Raw genomic sequence first — 19,068 nt, 5'->3', positions numbered from 1 at the left:
GGTCTATCCATGTCTTATTAGGCTACTCCCAGCCTAATGTATGAATTACAGCCCGAGTAATCAGATATCCGTTAGAAGTCGGTTAATTATGTCACATACGTAAATAGAGATGGTTTGAAAAGGTCACCGACCCACCGACCACTTATCTCTTAGTGTACCCATAGCACTGTAACACTACCGAAATGTCATCAGTATAACCATTGCCAAAAATACTATCGCTACTATCAACATTTATGACAATCCAGGTACTGCTGTTATTGTACAACTATGGTAACACTTGCTGTAATGGTTGTTATAACTTGTAAATATATATGCTGTAATAATTGCATTGATATAAACCCAGAGAACTGGGAAGAGTCCGCCCTCGCAGCAGAAAATGCTCATACCAGTTATCAGGGGAAGAAATGACCACCAAGATGTTAAAAATATCTGTACAATTCTTACAGACCAGCTGGAAGATCAGGTTACTCAAACAAATAATGCCGCCACCACTCCTGGAACTTTAATAATTAGGCTAATTGTCTTGGGAGAAGACCAGTCAAACTTCATGAATACAAGAGGAATACATTTACTCATGAAAATGCTCAACAGAACACAGGTAATGTGCAAAACAATTCAAGATCTATGACTCAGCATTAAGGGAAAATATATAAAATACACAGACTATAATTAACAGTAAACTTTATTTAATAAATGCAAATTAATTAATCCCTAGGTTAGTATGATACCCTAACCTTTAGCGGCATGGATAATGGACTACAAATTATACAGGGAACTCAAAACAGATAAATACATTTATACTGCTTCTAAGCCGGTGTTCGTGGATTTCCTGGTTTAAGACCATCCTTCCCCCCCCCCCCCCCCGGTTCACACTGACTATACTTTTGTTTCGTATGCCTCAAGGTGGGGTCCTGGCTCCACCCCCTCAGGCCTATATCCAATCAGCTGAAACCAGGCCTATGGTCCTGACACTCTCAGCCAATGACAATCCAAGAGGTGTGGTTTTCTTACGAAAAGCTGGGTAAACTGATTTATATGCCCCAAGCCGAGGACTGTGAGGGGAGCATGACTCAAAGTTTATGATCCCAGATGGGGTGTAACTAATCTGCCTTCAGCAGTCCAAGGACGGGAGAGAAGGGATGGAGAGGGGAGGAAGGACGGAGAAGAAAGAGGAGGAAGAATGGGGGGAGAAGGGAGGAAGGAATAATAAGAAGGGGGAGAGAAGAAAAAGAAGGAGAGGCCCACTTGTTCAGCTGACCGTTACAGCACCTTTATCTATCGATTGTGCTATTTTGTACTTTTTTGTTAGTACAAAAAGTTTTGTACTTTTGTTTTGCCTGTGTAGTAAGGAATTTATTTTAATGTGGAGAATTGGTGCCAATCGTCTTAACATTTTCCAAGTGTAAATTATCATATATGTCTCATCTGCACTCTAAAAAATAGAGTTTAAGATCTTTTGAGTGGTCAAAATATATTTAGATGTATTATTTAATGAATTTGGGCAGTAGAAGTTCTCAACCTGCTCTCCAGGTCACCAACTTCTCCAGCTTTGAATGGGGCTATTAGTGTACAGCAGTATTCCACCCTAGAGAGCCCTATTGTCCAAAAACTCCTTAATCTAGTATCTCTTAATTCACAGGTTCATGTTTGTTAAGGAATAGATTCCAGCTGTCTTAAAATGAGTGGTGGAGACTGCACACCGCCATTTTGTAGCCCTTGAGAGTGCACCAAGTCTAGTTTCGTTATTATGAAACATAGGTAAGTCTTGTCGGATATCTGGGGACAGCGTATATCAACAGCTGTCCGTTGGCACCACAATGGTCGTTGTGGGTGCCAGCATAAGAAAGTTATAGCAAGGCATAATAAGTGAACATTAGTTAATTCCAAGGGTTAGTTATGATGGAATTAGCTCAAAATTCAACCAAATAAAGTGTTTAGGGTAATAAAGGTGATGATGGGTTCGCCATATTGGCCAGTCATGATCACTCAGATGCGGCCTGACGTCCAGTGCCGCCAGCACTCCCTCCCCTCCGTGTCTACTGAAGCAGAAAGCATTCTGAAGGATAATTGGTCAACAATTGATAAAGTAATTATCTTCATCAATGCCAGCCATTTAATCGAGGTGATGGGACTAGGTCGGTCGAATCCGGACATGTTGGTGCCGCATGGAAACACACAATGTAACGGTCCCTATTGTTTCCTTGTTACAAAGTTGTTACATCTTGTTATTAAGGTTTTATGATGTGTCAGAAAGTTCTTACAACTTGCTAGATAGTTGTTGCACGTTGTTAGATATTACAACTTGTTCGGACGTTGCAGCAACGTCATAGTTTTGTGGTATGTTTAGCGGGAAGGGGTCCACAATGCTGTGGGTTTTCTTACTCTCCTGGCCATCACCCTTGTCACCCTTGTCTACTTGGTCCGTCATCTATGTTTCCCCCAAACTTACTGTGGCGTTTCTGGCTTCTCCCCCTCAAGGTGCTCGGCAATAATTATAATAATTATTGATTGTAACAGAAAGATGAACACTAGCTTTCCTTCCTACACCACAGCACTAACGATTCCCTCTTACACTAACGATCTCTCCCACCTGTACTAACAACCCCCCACTTATATTAACGATATCCACTTACACTGATGCCCACATTCACTCACACAGAAACACCATTTTTCTAATACATAAAGTTTCAGCAGTGTTACTTTTATTTTCTGTGTAAGCATTAGGAAGTGCCGGGAGAGTGTCAGTATAGTGGCGTCTGTGGGTCACCGGACACATGACACGGGAGTGTCAGTATAGTGGCGTCTGTGGGTCACCGGACACATGACACGGGAGTGTCAGTATAGTGGCGTCTGTGGGTCACCGGACACATGACACGGGAGTGTCCGTATAGTGACGTCTGTGGGTCACCGGACACATGACACGGGAGTGTCAGTATAGTGGCGTCTGTGGGTCACCGGACACATGACACGGGAGTGTCAGTATAGTGACGTCTGTGGGCCACCGGACACATGACACGGGAGTGTCAGTATAGTGGCGTCTGTTAGTCACAGGACACATGACACGGGAGTGTCAGTATAGTGGCGTCTGTGAGTCACCGGACACATGACACGGGAGTGTCAGTATAGTGACGTCTGTGGGTCACCGGACACATGACACGGGAGTGTCAGTATAGTCGCGTCTGTGGGTCACCGGACACATGACACGGGAGTGTCAGTATAGTGGCGTCTGTGAGTCACCGGACACATGACACGGGAGTGTCAGTATAGTGACGTCTGTGGGTCACCGGACACATGACACGGGAGTGTCAGTATAGTGGCGTCTGTGGGCCACCGGACACATGACACGGGAGTGTCAGTATAGTGGCGTCTGTGAGTCACCGGACACATGACACGGGAGTGTCAGTATAGTGACGTCTGTGGGTCACCGGACACATGACACGGGAGTGTCAGTATAGTGACGTCTGTGGGTCACAGGACACATGACACGGGAGTGTCAGTATAGTGGCGTCTGTGGGCCACCGGACACATGACACGGGAGTGTCAGCCCCCCCCCCCCCCCACCCGCCCCTTACAAACCTCCCACAACCCCTCCTCAATCCACATACACTAATCCCATAACCTCATCCCCATCCCCTAATCCCATCTCTTCTTCTCACCCCCGGGCACACCTTCCCATGCCCCATTTCTCCAGGATTTAAATGTGTGGGTGGAAATCTGAGGAACCATCCACCAGAGGCTCGAGTTTAACCAGCAATCAATAATTTTATTTTTAGATGAGAACAATTAATGTTTTATGTCTTTTTCTAGATTATATTGATCTGTGTTTTTTGAGACCTGGTAACTAGTGAATAATAATAATAATAATAATAATAATAATAATAATAATAATAATAATAATAATAATAATAATAATAATTATAATAATAATAATAATAATAATAATAATAATAATAATAATAATAATAATAATAATAATAATAATAAATGATGTACTTCTTGGGTATAATCTTGCATGAAGATTCGCTGCGTTGTTTAGGGTGCAGAGAAGCTGTGTCTTATACAGTTATCCTACGATGGCATAACCTGAAGAGCGTTGCAATATTTAACAAAAGAAATACGTTGTTTTCCACCTTTATTGTCTTAGTTGTGGGCTTGTTTAGGCAAGTTGGTGATTGTGTGGAACATTAACCACCAGCCCAGGTGCAACTTTCTCTTCTACCTCGCTGTCTCCGTGTCCCATTATTCGGAAGCGGCCTGTGTAGAGAACCAGGCTTGTGCCGCTACGCAGCCCGTGAACAGGACTAGGCTTGTGCCGCTACGCAGCCCGTGAACAGGACTAGGCTTGTGCCGCTACGCAGCCCGTGTACAGGACCAGGTTTGTGCCGCTACGCAGCCCGCGTACAGGACCAGGCTTGTGCCGCTACGCAGCCCGTGTACAGGACCAGGCTTGTGCTGCTATGCAGCCCGTGTACAGGACCAGGCTTGTGCTGCTACGCAGCCCGTGTACAGGACCAGGCTTGTTCCGCTACGCAGCCCGTGTACAGGACCAGACTTGTGTCGCTACGCAGCCCGTGTACAGGACCAGACTTGTGCCGCTACGCAGCCCGTGTACAGGACCAGATTTGTGGCTCTACTGACCCCGAGTCAAGCAGCTTTGATAATAAAGCTGAACTTACTGGGCTCAAAGATAAGCAACTTATTTTGAAGGATTGGAAAACATATTTCTTCCATTACCTGTGTTGATGCTGGATGCTTAAACTATCTGGGAAGTCCAGTAAAGCAGCCTAGACTGTTTTCCCTATAACCTGGTGCCCAGTAGCAGAGGTCCAGCACAGCAGTCACTGCAGAGGAAATACTATAACAAGATAATTTGGAAAATCGTACTGTGAAGCCAAGTCTGAAGACAATATCAAAGCACATCAGGATCGCTAGCTACAAGTATAATGTTGAATTTAAAATTATCAGTCACTGAAATATCTTCCCTCGAGTTATCACGCAAAATATTAATTGCAAGGAAAAAAAGATTCCTCGTTTTTTCAAACTTTTATCATCAGCATTTTGCAATCTTCTATTTACAAGCAGTAGAAATATGTCTCTTTGATAACGCACGTCTTGTAAATATGGATTTAAAGCTGCCATAATGCCTGGTGTACAAGTTCCCGCACCAACAACAGAGGTGTTCGACGTACCTTGCTGCCGAGGCTTCGAAACCCTCTGTGCATAACTAAACTTTGAAATGACACTATGTGCAAGATATTCAACATGAATACCTGGACGCTACTAACTTATATACATGTTTCAGCATGTGTTGTCCCCACACGTGTTGAAACTAGAACACCTCTCATCTAGCGGCTTCGGCCATCGGCATTTCATCAAACACTGATCTTGGTCTGATAGTTTCCTCTGGTGTGAGGCCCCCAACTAATGAAACTACCACACAACACTTGACCTCGAAGACTACGTTTTGTGAAAGAAGCAAAATTATTAATAAAAGCTCGCCCTTCTCAATCGTACGCTGAACCTTTAAACAGAAACACTGTTCTGCAAGTTTTAGCCATTAATATTGAGCATAAGCTTCAGAATGTCACACAGTTAGAGAAAGGATTTGTTTTTTGAATCTATAATGGCATCACAAATCCCCAAGTGTTGGAGTCGCTTTTGTCAACGACCGATATTGGGAAAACAACCTTCTTAAGGTCTGCAGCAGCTAGAATTATATCACCGCAATGAGCAATGACATTGTCAATAAAAACTACTAGAGATGTCCTACATAGGTTTTTCCCCTCTCAATACGGATCCACCGGATCGACCATCAAAACCAACAGGTATTCTATTTACAGTATTTACAAAATATATAGATACAGTAATAAGAAAATAATCGAAAAAGTTTTTCGTAAATGATCTTCGATATATATGAAATACACTTAGTATTAAATTACACTTTAAATATGCTGTAGCCTAATGTTACAATACTAAGAGCAGATAATTCGGATTCACGAGGAAGAAAAATTACTCAAAACACTATACAGTATGGTTCTTGCTCAAGGTGGGGAAGCAACCTGAAACACTTGCCAGGTAAAGTGAGAGTCAAGTGGGCAGTAAAGGGGCCTGAGTGAAGTGTTGGCTGAGATCTTGCGAGGCTCAAGTGGCCGCTGGAGCGACCATGGCAATTGGATATCTTTGGTCTTTCCTCACATAAACATTGCAAGAGACGGAATTACCAAAGTATGAACGTCTTTTAAACGGTTCAAAAAATTTACGTGATTATATAATAACAATAATAATGCCATATAAATAGCTATTATCATAATAATCCCGATCAAAATAGAATAAGAACAAAGGAAACTGCACAAAGCCTATTGTTTCATACAAGGCAGCTCCTGCCTCGTATGTTTAAAAAACGTAAAAATAATTTTACGAGAAAAGTTCTTTCAGATGATATTTAACAAAATTATTTACACCTTACAATTAAAACAACAGCAAAGATTATTTCGAGATAATCTGTAATATGACCCACAAATAATTACAAATAAGACGGAGAAAATAATCATACAATAGTGATACTTTGAATCATGAACCCAGCACTGCCTGTGGGCACTAGTACCCAGCACTGCCTGTGGGCACTAGTACCCAGCACTGCCTGTGGGCACTAGTACCCAGCACTGTCTGTGGGCACTAGTACCCAGCACTGTCTGTGGTCACTAGTACCCAGCACTGCCTGTGGGCACTAGTACCCAGCACTGCCTGTGGGCACTAGTACCCAGCACTGCCTGTGGGCACTAGTACCCAGCACTGCCTGTGGGCACTAGTACTCAGCACTGTCTGTGGGCACTAGTACCCAGCACTGCCTGTGGTCACTAGTACCCAGCACTGCCTGTGGGCACTAGTACCCAGCACTGTCTGTGGGCACTAGTACCCAGCACTGCCTGTGGGCACTAGTACCCAGCACTGCCTGTGGTCACTAGTACCCAGCACTGTCTGTGGGCACTAGTACCCAGCACTGTCTGTGGGCACTAGTACCCAGCACTGTCTGTGGGCACTAGTACCCAGCACTGTCTGTGGTCACTAGTACCCAACACTGTCTGTGGTCACTAGTACCCAGCACTGTCTGTGGTCACTATAGTACCCAACACTGTCTGTGGGCACTAGTACCCAGCACTGTCTGTGGTCACTAGTACCCAGCACTGTCTGTGGTCACTATAGTACCCAACACTGTCTGTGGGCACTAGTACCCAGCACTGTCTGTGGTCACTAGTACCCAACACTGTCTGTGGTCACTAGTACCCAGCACTGTCTGTGGGCACTAGTACCCAGCACTGTCTGTGGTCACTAGTACCCAACACTGTCTGTGGTCACTAGTACCCAGCACTGTCTGTGGTCACTAGTACCCAACACTGTCTGTGGTCACTAGTACCCAGCACTGTCTGTGGTCACTATAGTACCCAGCACTGTCTGTGGTCACTAGTACCCAACACTGTCTGTGGTCACTAGTACCCAGCACTGTCTGTGGTCACTAGTACCCAGCACTGTCTGTGGTCACTAGTACCCAGCACTGTCTGTGGTCACTAGTACCCAGCACTGTCTGTGGTCACTATAGTACCCAGCACTGTCTGTGGTCACTATAGTACCCAGCACTGTCTGTGGTCACTAGTACCCAGCACTGCCTGTGGTCACTAGTACCCAGCACTGTCTGTGGTCACTATAGTACCCAGCACTGTCTGTGGTCACTATAGTACCCAGCACTGTCTGTGGTCACTATAATACCCAGCACTGTCTGTGGTCACTATAGTACCCAGCAGTCTGTGGTCACTAGTACCCAGCACTGTCTGTGGTCACTAGTACCCAGCACTGTCTGTGGTCACTATAGTACCCAGCACTGTCTGTGGTCACTATAGTACCCAGCACTGTCTGTGGTCACTATAGTACCCAGCACTGTCTGTGGTCACTATAGTACCCAGCACTGTCTGTGGTCACTATAATACCCAGCACTGTCTGTGGTCACTATAGTACCCAGCACAGTCTGTGGTCACTATAGTTCCCAGCACTGTCTGTGGTCACTATAGTACCCAGCACTGTCTGTGGTCACTATAGTACCCAGCACTGTCTGTGGTCACTATAGTACCCAGCACTGTCTGTGGTCACTAGTACCCAGCACTGTCTGTGGGCACTAGTACCCAGCACTGTCTGTGGGCACTAGTACCCAGCACTGTCTGTGGTCACTAGTACCCAACACTGTCTGTGGTCACTAGTACCCAGCACTGTCTGTGGTCACTAGTACCCAACACTGTCTGTGGTCACTAGTACCCAGCACTGTCTGTGGTCACTATAGTACCCAGCACTGTCTGTGGTCACTAGTACCCAGCACTGTCTGTGGTCACTAGTACCCAGCACTGTCTGTGGTCACTATAGTACCCAGCACTGTCTGTGGTCACTAGTACCCAGCACTGTCTGTGGTCACTAGTACCCAGCACTGTCTGTGGTCACTAGTACCCAGCACTGTCTGTGGTCACTAGTACCCAGCACTGTCTGTGGTCACTATAGTACCCAGCACTGTCTGTGGTCACTATAGTACCCAGCACTGTCTGTGGTCACTAGTACCCAACACTGTCTGTGGTCACTATAGTACCCAGCACTGTCTGTGGTCACTATAGTACCCAGCACTGTCTGTGGTCACTATAGTACCCAGCACTGTCTGTGGTCACTAGTACCCAACACTGTCTGTGGTCACTATAGTACCCAGCACTGTCTGTGGTCACTAGTACCCAGCACTGTATGTGGTCACTATAGTACCCAGCACTGTCTGTGGTCACTATAGTACCCAGCACTGTCTGTGGTCACTAGTACCCAGCACTGTCTGTGGTCACTATAGTACCCAGCACTGTCTGTGGTCACTAGTACCCAGCACTGTCTGTGGTCACTAGTACCCAGCACTGTCTGTGGTCACTAGTACCCAACACTGTCTGTGGTCACTATAGTACCCAGCACTGTCTGTGGTCACTAGTACCCAACACTGTCTGTGGTCACTAGTACCCAACACTGTCTGTGGTCACTATAGTACCCAGCACTGTCTGTGGTCACTAGTACCCAACACTGTCTGTGGTCACTAGTACCCAACACTGTCTGTGGTCACTATAGTACCCAGCACTGTCTGTGGTCACTAGTACCCAACACTGTCTGTGGTCACTATAGTACCCAGCACTGTCTGTGGTCACTATAGTACCCAGCACTGTCTGTGGTCACTAGTACCCAACACTGTCTGTGGTCACTAGTACCCAACACTGTCTGTGGTCACTATAGTACCCAGCACTGTCTGTGGTCACTATAGTACCCAGCACTGTCTGTGGTCACTAGTACCCAACACTGTCTGTGGTCACTATAGTACCCAGCACTGTCTGTGGTCACTATAGTACCCAGCACTGCCTGTGGTCACTATAGTACCCAGCACTGTCTGTGGTCACTATAGTACCCAGCACTGTCTGTGGTCACTATAGTACCCAGCACTATCTGTGGTCACTATAGTACCCAGCACTGCCTGTGGTCACTATAGTACCCAGCACTGTCTGTGGTCACTATAGTACCCAGCACTGTCTGTGGTCACTATAGTACCCAGCACTGTCTGTGGTCACTATAGTACCCAGCACTGTCTGTGGTCACTATAGTACCCAGCACTGTCTGTGGTCACTATAGTACCCAGCACTGTCTGTGGTCACTATAGTACCCAGCACTGCCTGTGGTCACTATAGTACCCAGCACTGTCTGTGGTCACTATAGTACCCAGCACTGTCTGTGGTCACTATAGTACCCAGCACTGCCTGTGGTCACTATAGTACCCAGCACTGTCTGTGGTCACTATAGTACCCAGCACTGTCTGTGGTCACTAGTACCCAGCACTGTCTGTGGTCACTATAGTACCCAGCACTGTCTGTGGTCACTAGTACCCAGCACTGTCTGTGGTCACTAGTACCCAGCACTGCCTGTGGTCACTAGTACCCAGCACTGTCTGTGGTCACTATAGTACCCAGCACTGTCTGTGGGCACTAGTACCCAGCACTGTCTGTGGTCACTAGTACCCAGCACTGCCTGTGGTCACTAGTACCCAGCACTGTCTGTGGTCACTATAGTACCCAGCACTGTCTGTGGTCACTATAGTACCCAGCACTGTTTGTGGTCACTATAGTACCCAGCACTGTCTGTGGTCACTATAATACCCAGCACTGTCTGTGGTCACTAGTACCCAACACTGTCTGTGGTCACTAGTACCCAACACTGTCTGTGGTCACTAGTACCCAGCACTGTCTGTGGTCACTATAGTACCCAACACTGTCTGTGGTCACTAGTACCCAGCACTGTCTGTGGTCACTAGTACCCAGCACTGTCTGTGGTCACTATAGTACCCAACACTGTCTGTGGTCACTAGTACCCAGCACTGTTTAACACACATCAATCCTTCGTAACATCCACTCACCGACCTGCTCTCAACCTCGGCTGAACACCACACATGATCGGAACCTCCCTGATCCCTATATCATGTCTCGCGCTGTGTTATATTCGTTTAAGAACTAGTATTTCCAATAGTACCAAACATTGTGTACAAACCATTCACAGTCGCTATAGGCACTATAATTTTGGGAGAATGGCAGGGCTCATACGCCATGCAATCCAGCGTCCGGTTTCCAGGAATTGGACAGTTCATTCATATGTGAAGCTTTCATGGCTAAATGGCTTTACCGGGAAGGTACAGCCTGTGGGCAGGGAGAGAAGGTGGGAGGCAGGGAGGGAAGGTGGGAGGCAGGGAGGGAGGCAGGAAAGAAACGAGATGGGAGGCAGGGAAGAAAGGATTGGGAGGCAGGGAGGAAAGGAGAGTGGGATGCAGGGGGGAAAGGAGAGTGGAAGTCAGGGAGCGAGGCAGGGAAGGAGGGAGTGAGGGAGGGTGGGAAGTTGGGAGAAAAGGGAGGAGGGGGGAAGCAGGGAGGAAAGGAGGAAGGGAGTGACGGAGGGAGGAAGGAAGCATGGAGGGGTGGGGAATGATGTGGGATGATAGGTGGAAGGAAGTAAAGCGCCAGGGAGAGGAGACTGGGACGGGGTGGAGTGAGCGTGAAAATGTTTGCTGACCTGGTGTGGTGTGGGGAAGAGAAGGCAATATGTGAGGGAGGCAGGGGAAAAAGAGAAGAGTGTTGGGGAGGATGTGTGTATAATTGGGGAATATAACCCAGCTACCTTACCCTCCCCCGAGGATTCACTAAGCTAGCACTGTCCCCATTGAGTGGGAGGTTGAGCGGAAGGTGTCAAGGTGATATATGTGTGTGTCAATCTTGGTCACCCTGTTGCGTCAGTAATTATTGGGGCACTCACCTACGCCATTCAAAGATCCTAGGCTTCACTTCGCCAACATGAAGTAGTATCGAAATATTAGGAAATTCTAATATTTTTCATAAAATCACTCAACATGAAAAACGTGAAAAAATGATGTCAAAGTGAGTGTACCCATAAATTGGCTTATTCATATGCATATATATATATATATATATATATATATATATATATATATATATATATATATATATATATATATATATATATATATATATATATATATATATCGTACCTAGTAGCCAGAACGCACTTATCAGCCTACTATGCAAGGCCCGATTTGCCTAATAAGCCAAGTTTTTCTGAATTAATATATTTTCTCTAATTTTTTTCTTATGAAATGATAAAGCTACCCATTTCATTATGTATGAGGTCAATTTTTTTTTATTGGAGTTAAAATTAACGTAGATATATGACCGAGCCTAACCAACCCTACCTAACCTAACCTAACCTATCTTTATAGGTTAGGTTAGGTTAGGTAGCCGAAAATGTTAGGTTAGGTTAGGTAGTCGAAAAACAATTTATGAAAACTTGGCTTATTAGGCAAATCGGGCCTTGTATAGTAGGCCGAGAAGTGCGTTCTGGCTACTAGGTACGACATATATATATATATATATATATATATATATATATATATATATATATATATATATATATATATATATATATATATATATATATATATATATATATATATATATATATATATAATTATAAAGCATCCTGTCACATGAGTTTGTGTTAATAAATCTCCTAGTCCCTTTGGAACTTCTAATCGACAAAATGGGGAAAGGGAGCGCCGGTTATTTAAACTAAGGATGATGTTACCTCAGTGATTCGAAGCTCTCATGAGCAGCTCTGCTCACTGGTGCCTCGATGACGTAACTGCATCCTCAGCTGATCCATGACGTCACAGGTATTCTTCTTCCTCTTTGCTCCTACAGTATCTCAGACGTGGCACCGACCATCCACCAAGCTCCTCTTCCAGAGTAATCTTCGAGTGCCCTCACACCCTCAACTGGTCCCTTAATTCGCTGTTAAATCTCTTTTCAACCTTTACCAAAAGGTCCCCAGACGCCCTATGTATGGTCGGAGTATTGTTGCACCACTTATAGGGCTCAATTCTCCACGTAAATCCAAATTTGATTGATCTTCACGAGAGCCCCGAGGTCACGTCCCCTCCGTACCTAGTCTAGCAGGTCAGTGAGCTAATCTCCACTCCTTGGGGTCGGCTTGGCTCTCGCCGATGACGTCACAGAAAGACCATCGTCGCTGATTGGCTGAGCACCTGGTCCACCGCCACTCACCTGTCTTGTTATGTGATCCCAAGGCATTGAGTGCATTCCTGGATATCCTGCCTCTCACCCGGGCGCCATATTGTTCTGCAATTTGTCCCCACATCCCAACTTTACTGCTGAATATACTTCAAAATTGCACATAAGACGCATACCTTATTAATTTAAAGACGGCTTAGGCCATCTGTGATCTTCTTAGAACTGGGATAAATGGTTCTTGAGGCCGGAAAGGACTGTTATTAGACGACGATCATAACAATAAATAAACTACCGCTCACGGGATGAATATGGTGTGTACAATAAACTATCACTCGCAGGATGAGCATGGGGCGCACAATAAACTACGGCTCACAGGATGAGTATGGTGCACAATAAACTACCGCTGGGGGTAACAAAGCTCTGACCCGGACTTTAGGCTATCTTTAATCGATGTAGATGACCTACCTGAAGGGGCGAGTTATCACGTTGCAGGCGATTCAGAGCTGACGAGGAGAGTAAAGACTGGGGTGAACTGTCAAATGCTGAGGGGAACATTGACGAACTGCACGACTGGACAGACAAATGCTATTTCAACCCTAGAATGTGTAATGACATGAAGAGGGAACGAGGAGACCAAGACAGGATTCACACCATTAGAAGTCAGGCACAGGAATTAGAGAAAAACTTGCTGGTAGACATATAAATAACGGCACAAGTACATAGGACACCATCAGCAAATACCTATTATGAAGTAACCGTAATCAAATAACCATAATTATTATAGTATACAGTACCTAAATGGAATCCCTCTCTCACTGAGCACAAATATATCGATTAATATAGTCCAGAGCCTTCCAACAAGGCTGGTACTCCTAATATGAGGTCAGAGCTCCGAAAACAGGTTTAGGGAACTCAATCTAACAACTTTCGGAAATAGAGTTGGACAAGAGGGACATGATTACCACAGGCAAAATACTAAATGGAATAGACAAGGGTAATACAGTCAGTCTTTTCCAATTGATACAAAACAGATTCATCAAGGACAAGGCAACACTGGTGGAAATTAGAATCGTAAGTGAGTCAATGCTGATGGTAAACAAGTGAAATGCACTTAAAGAAGGTGTGGAAGCCACCTCTATCCACAATTTCAAGAACAAATACTACAAACCGTACTACAGTACTCTACACGTACTACAGTACGTGAAGAGATATAACAAGCACCAAGAACAAATAGGTAAGTCGGCTGTTGTTGTTGTAGTTTTAGATTTAGCTACTCAGAACGGAATGTTCACGTAGCACGGGCTATAGTGAGCCCGTAATTGAGTTCGGTTATTCGCGATAACCGTGTTACTGTGATATTTAGGTCAGAGTTTTAAATGGAAGTGGGGTTTCCTCCTTTTCTCCAGTTTCTTTTCCGCTTCTGTTTTAGCACACTGGTTTTAGTCTTGTTTTAATAACATTATCTTGGTGGCGGATATGGATCTTTTTGAGGTTATCTTGAGATGATTTTGTGGGCTTAGCGTCCCCGCGGCCCGATCCTCGACCAGGCCTCCTTTTTGTTACATACCTCCAGGAAGCAGCCCGTAGTAGCTGTCAAACTCCCAGGTACCTATCTACTGCTAGGTAACAGGTGAATCAGGGTGAAAGAAACTCTGCTCATTTGTTTCCTCCTTCAGCGGGGATCGAACCCGGAACCTCAGGACTACGAATCCGAAGCGCTGTCCACTCATTTGTCAGGCCTCACAGTGCTCACTAGTGTGTCCCATTCTTCAACTGATTTTCCAATCATTGTTGTCACTGTGGATTTTACATCTAATGCAGCTGCTCTCGTTGAATGAATGTTGAGTTTGATGCGCAGGGCTTCAGTTGCTTCACATTCCAGTAAGTAATACAATAATGGTGCCTCTGCATCTGTTCCACAGATATGACACTTTAACTATTGGGTTTATTACCTCCCAGCAGCACTTCTAGCCAAGTCTAAGTCTGTGTATGGCTACTGCAAAGTCTCTGGATATCTTTTTGCCAGGCTTGAAAGAGTAGTACCCAGTGGTTTGTTCGTACCACATCGCAGTGGATCTTCCTTCCGCTACTTTGGCTCTGTGGCGACTTTTGATAGTTAAGAGTATTTTCTTCTGGATTTGTTCCTTAATCTGTGAAAACTAGTAGGTCGCCGAGGTCCTGTTCCTAAACATTATTCCCCGTAGGTATTAATGGGTAAGCACGTCACCTAAATCTTGTAAGATACGTATATATAAAAAAACGTTCGATAATGAAGTATTCACGCTTTAAAAAGAGTCCTTGAATCTTGCAGTAACCACCCTGAAGTCATCAACACTGCCATTCTTCTAGTCAAAAAAGGTGTCCAGCAGCTGGACACCTTCATAAATACCGTCAAGGAGTATCCTCCCCCGCGATAGCAGCCTAACGATTAAATGCGACCTCAGCACACAGTATACATTTACTAACAAAAAAATCTACTACTTACGGGCTATTTATGCCCGTGCCACCTCTTGGGTGGCTTAACCTTCATCAATCGAAATATTCACTTTTAATTTGAAATTCCTATCTACGAATTATTTTAAGATTTTAGTTAAACTCTGATACATGCTTATACATCTAGTTGTTGTTTTAGATTCAGCTACTCGGAACCAAGTTCTCTCCAAACGAAGCACTACCTAATAAATTCCCTGTAATCTACCTTACCCCTCTATTGTCAACCCATGTCTGTTTTTTTTTAAACAACGCTGTTTGTCAACCTAATTGTTATTTGTGCTGCTTTTTCAGCCATGTTCCCCCCTTTTTTGTCTTTATTTTTATTTGTTCTCAACACATTTTATTCTTTATTCTCAATTAATATTAAGTTTTAGTCATTAATGTTTTTCCTGCCCGAAACGCTTTACGTAATAGTGGCTTTAGGCATTGTATGTACTAGCTCTATCTATAAATCGATCAAATTTTTGAAAATCTCTTGTATGTATGTACTTTGCCTGAATAAACATTTATTTATTTATTTATAAGTAGCACGGGCTAAGGTGAGCCCGTAGTGGACTTACCTGGCACAGGAGAGATGTAACTGCATCTCATGTTTTCATTCTCTGTATCTGTAATCTGCATCTGTAACTCTGCATTCTCATCTAGTGATGTTGTTGTTTAAGATTCAGCTACTCGGAACACAAGTTCCAAGTAGCACGGGCTATGGTGAGCCCGTAGTGGACTTACCTGGCACAGGAGCGGGGCAAGTAGCACGGGCTATGCAGGCGATGAGTCACAATAACGTGGCTAAAGTATGTTGACCAGACCACACACTAGAAGGTGAAGGGACGACGACGTTTCGATCCGTCCTGGACCATTCTCAAGTCGAAACGTCGTCGTCCCTTCACCTTCTAGTGTGTGGTATGGTCAACACGGGCTATGGTTGGTTAGCCTCTCATCTAGTGAAAATAAAGCTGATTATATCTAACCGAGTGAGGTACGTCCAGGCCCGCCACGTCTCTAGCACCGTAGAGGAGACGTGGTGGGTCTGTGTGTGTGCATGTTACAAATACCTCACTACAGTTCCTCCCTCAAGATACACCACTGAACACGCGATGCCACACGCCACTACTAGTTAAAAACAATCCACGCCAAGTCCTTTCCTCGCTCCTAATGAAATATTATGAAAATTAATTTGGAAGGAGATCGAACTCTTCAGATCACTACAATAATTCACATTTTGTAAATGAATGATTAATGTGACAAAATAAATGGTTAATGAGAGGAAATGGTAACATGTGGATAAGCAGTAGTGTAAACAGTCCCACATTGACCCGTCTTAATAATACTGTACGAGACATGATAATAGAATACTACATATAACAGTATAGTAAATGTGCCGCTCTTGCTTGGAACTAAATCAATGACTTTATGTAATGAAAGTGTTACCAGGTAATAATACATTATAATTAATGACAAATGAATAGAAATTATATTAATAGTATAACTAAATATAACAGTAATTATACTAATAATGACAATGCAGCATAAATTTCTGAATAGTTTTCAGATATTGTTCACCTTTGCTCTACTCACCTCTGCTCTGTGTACCTCTGTTCTATTCACCTCTGTTCTGTTCAATTCTGTTTTGTTCACCTCTGCTCTGTTCAGTCCACATAATATAAAGTATTTAAATAAAATTTTGCCAATATAATGTTCGCTGACACATTTTTAATACAACTCGTCATTCACTGTATGTTTAAACTCCTGATCAATTAAATGATAGAAATACGATAACATGAGTTAGAAGTCAATGTTCAACTCTGAAACAAAATTTAGAACTTGTTATGATTGTTAACTGAAGTACAAATTTAATCCATCTAAATAATAACTTTCGCACTTTGAGCAAAGTGTTGTTACTCACCAGTTAGGCTTCACAAAGTTGAGGGAACTGAATTTGATTCTTTTTGTTTGGTTTGTACTCTTGAGAGAAACGCTTGAACACTCTTTGTGTGTGTGTGTGTGTGTGTGTGTGTGTGTGTGTGTGTGTGTGTGTGTGTGTGTGTGTGTGTGTGTGTGTGTGTGTGTGTGTGTGTGTGTGCGTGCGTGTGTGTGGCCGGCTGGCTGGCCAGGGGTGCCACTTGCCTGGGCACCGTGTGTGTGTGTGTGTGTTTGTGTGTGAGGGGGAAAGAGAGATGGCCCTCGCCCTTGCTCGCACGCCGCGCGTTCACTCCACACTGTCCTCACAATGCTCTCTCTCACATTCGCCAGCCTCATCCCCCTCCCCCCTCTCTCCCTCTACCTCCGCCTCATCCCACCTCTCCCCTGCCTCATTCATTCTGTTTCTTCTCTCTTAACTCTTTCTGCTTTTCTCACTCTCATTGACTCTCTATTCTTGAGCATTGCTGGCGTCCGGGTTTTCTCTATATGCAAGTTCAACTCGTCTGGCAGTGCGTTTTTTAGCAGTACGCAGTTTGGAGTCATCGTAATAGGCATGGTAAATTTTTAATTTTGCCCTGAGGGGCGAGTTTATTGGGCAGCGCCACTCATCCTGCGAGTATAGGCATGGTGTTTATTGCAGTGGTACAGCACTTATGATCCCTCCACAATCGAGACAGTTAACAACGATCTAGTACAGAACATTCAGATAATTTTTTTTTAAATTTTGCCCCGAGGGGCGAGTTTATTGGGCAGCGCCACTCATCTTGTGACTGGACATATCGCCATAGCAGCAGCATGTACAACACTCCCCAATAGGAAGAAACCCCGCTGGGTTGTTCATCCTGTCACTTGTACCCAGACACAGCTGGGTACAAGTGACTTAACTGACTTGCTTAACTGTCTCAAGTGAACAGCTCCTCAAACAAGAAGATTAACATCTATCAACCCTTAAAAGCTTACGTTATCTTGCGGGTGCAAAATGGGGGAATCTTTTAAGAACAGTATCAATATTTGACAAATAGTGTTTTCCTAACTCAAACAATGTGGGGTTTATTATTAACTGTCTCAAGTGAACAGCTCCTCAAACAAGAAGATTAACATCTATTAACCCTTAAAAGCTTACGCTATCTTGTGGGTGCAAAATGGGGAAATCTTTTAAGAACAGTATCAATATTTGACAAATAGTGTTTTCCTAACTCAAACAATGTGGGGTTTATTATTACACATAGTTCTGATTTCTCTCAGGTGTTCACATTCACGTAGATAGTGGTCAAGGTGGTGTCCATCACTCTCACCACAGATTCTACAACTTCGCTGATCAACTGTTGTTTTTATTCCATATCTCCATGGATATTTGTATCCAAGACGGATTCTCGCTATTACTGATTCTCTCCCTCGTCCTCCTCCTCTTCGACCATAATGACTGGGACTGCCAGCTGCAACCATGTTGTACCATCGTACAGATTCACTGGTTTGTGCTTCTATCCTCCTTTCCTCAGTTACCTTGTCACGGTGATGTTGCCTGACAATACCTCTAATTTGTAGTAGAGTCTTGGGTATGAATGAAATGATCATGACTAGTACACAGAGATTGAACAACTGGGCAAGCACGACACAGACCGAGCTATTGGGTATTTATCTAGCCACTGAATACCTTAAGCTCAATGGTGGTGGAGTTATTTTCTGTGACTCTAAAAGTGCTCTGCAGTCCTTAAATAACCCATCACAATGTATGTCGGAAGTAGCTTGTAATATTAAATGGAATGTAATTTTTGCCAATGATAATAATTCTTGTATAAAATTTGTGTGGATCCCATCCCATGTTGGAGTTGAAAAACATGACTTTGTAGATCAATTGGCCAATGAGGCTTGCAGGAAAGAAAACATTGATTATGACTTTGGACTATCTAATGCAGTTATTAGAAACATACAAATTAAAGAAATTAATTCAGATTTAGAAGAACTAAGAAATGCACAGAGACCTGAAAGCTGCAGTATTAAAAGTTATGAC

At 44.1% G+C, this 19,068-nt stretch overlaps 1 protein-coding gene across 5 annotated transcripts in view; it reads right to left on the bottom strand.

Annotated features, from left to right (window-relative positions):
• Window positions 1-17,349, bottom strand: part of LOC123751624 (aminopeptidase N) — a 78,300-nt gene extending 60,951 nt beyond the window's left edge. For 4 of the 5 annotated variants that reach the window (XM_045733716.2, XM_045733730.2, XM_045733736.2 and 1 more), the window contains exon 1: window positions 17,041-17,349. The gene's annotated coding sequence lies outside the window, so the exon portion shown is untranslated. Of the gene's footprint in view, window positions 1-12,198; window positions 12,575-17,040 lie in introns of those variants that run through there. The other variant, XM_045733724.2, reaches the window with a different exon arrangement.
• Between the last annotated feature and the right edge of the window lie 1,719 nt (window positions 17,350-19,068).

This window comes from Procambarus clarkii, chromosome 4 (genome assembly GCF_040958095.1).
Source record: "Procambarus clarkii isolate CNS0578487 chromosome 4, FALCON_Pclarkii_2.0, whole genome shotgun sequence".
NCBI lineage: Eukaryota > Metazoa > Arthropoda > Malacostraca > Decapoda > Cambaridae > Procambarus > Procambarus clarkii.
Note: the sequence above shows the minus strand (reverse complement) of the source record. Positions and strands in the feature narration are given on the sequence as shown.